Source organism: Cyprinodon variegatus, unplaced genomic scaffold, assembly GCF_000732505.1.
Source record: "Cyprinodon variegatus isolate N-32 unplaced genomic scaffold, C_variegatus-1.0 Scaffold2446, whole genome shotgun sequence".
Classification (NCBI taxonomy): Eukaryota; Metazoa; Chordata; class Actinopteri; order Cyprinodontiformes; family Cyprinodontidae; genus Cyprinodon; species Cyprinodon variegatus.
The window spans coordinates 7296-9172 of record NW_015152899.1 but is presented as its reverse complement, the minus strand read 5'-3'; positions in this window follow the sequence as shown (position 1 = coordinate 9172).

Below are 1877 nucleotides of genomic sequence, written 5' to 3'. Positions count from 1 at the left end.
CTGCCATGTGAGCCAGCATGTGATGTTGTTTTCAGGCCATTGGGGTTTTTCTTAAAATACCAAAAAATATGCTGTCAGGAGGATGCTTTGTGTTTGAGTACTAACCTTCGTTCATAAACATAGAGAAATATATTAGAATAATCTGACTCCTTAAACTTTTCTCAATCGCTCCATCCATCTCCCACTTGTCAGACAGGCCTGGTACCCACTGGTGTAACTTTCTGAAGGACTGGTGTAGACATGTCCCCACCAACTTTGACATGGGTGGGGACAGTCCCCACCAATCATTTGTACAGCTGTGTTCGGCTCATTTACTTTAGCAAACAACAGTGACCTCAGGACGCGCCCTGCTGTGTGTGTTCTGAGAGTTTTCAGTCAGCGTTTCTGTCTCGCTATCCTGCTGCTCCTGTGTCCCGCCTGCTGATATAACATCATTGGATCCTATGTCCATGGCTCCATGTCTGTCACTTTAAGATATAACATAATTGGTGGTAGCTATTCACTGTGTCAACAGTAGCTACGTGATTGGAGGAGAGACGACACAGAGCAGCACTCATTAATATTAACCAGCAGTTACTTTAGGTTTTGAATTGAAGATTAACATTTCAACACCCTTCCAGGAGTCTTTGTCAATTCTCAAATCAGAGAAATCTCATGGAGGTATGGAGGTCCATCCTCCTTAGTACATTCTAGGCCAAATGCAAATCATAGACCTTGGTTCTTTAAGCCTTTTGTTTTGTATGGGTTTAGTGTTTGGCCATTTGAATCATGATGAGTGTTACCTTGCAAACAAGATGAATTGTTGTGAGATTTGGAAGTTGACAAATGCATCTTGCCAGAAGCCAACGGATTAATTCGCCTCGATACAGAAATTGTTTGGACCAATGAAATAGAGTGACATGTATGACGTCAACGACATCAACCAAAATGAAGCAAAACAATCAGGACAGCACCATTTTTAGCTGAATACCGTCTGTTTCTTTTTTAAAAAAAATATGTTTTTGTTTATGTGGATGTGAAGCTGGTTGCGTGTTCCTCACGACTGGACGGTAAGAGTTTGATTTATCAGTTAACTCAGTGAAACAAAAATGCGATATGTCTCAGCTGCTACTGCTGTTGTGATTGGCTAAAAACTTAACATAGGAGGCAGATACCCAATCAGCTGGAAGAAATATACTGAATGTCCCTCCTTTTGGAAACATTTTGTACAGGAGGCTCCCCAGATTGATACACGTAGTTAAATTTGTATTTTACACAGTATAAATCTGGTTTATGGCAGGTTATGCGTTTTCCTGTGTCATTAGAATTAGTTCCAGGAGCAAATGGTAGATTCTTGTAAGCTAAAACCGCAATCTTCCCACTTCTGTTTGTTGATGGTTTTTTCCATTTTAACAAAAAAGGCTTCCTTGAAAATCTTAACATTTTGGTCATCAAAAGTTTGTCCAAGTGTACAATTTAATCACTGCTGGCTCTCCTGTGCTGTGCCATGTTTGTATAGCTGTTTGGTTTCTCATTTATAGCCATCAATGCAGTACTTGCTGCGCTGGAAGGGGTAAACAATTCCAGTCTCCGGGATAGCTGCACAAACGTGCTCAGAAAAATTGAACAGAACCTGGTAGACTCTGCTTTAAGCCCGTTTTGGGCTTTCCATTACCAGAATGACTAAGAATGTACACAGGACATTTTTATTTTTGGTCAAACATAACTGGTGGAAAAAAAAACAGATACTGTTTTTATTGATGTTTTATTCAACACAATTTCCTGTAACAGATGTGTCACATTATTAAAAAACATTGTGGGAAGGTCACATGTTCTGTGGTAAAAGCTCGTGTCCCAAATTGACCCGATAAGATAAATACATGTATAAATGTTTTTTT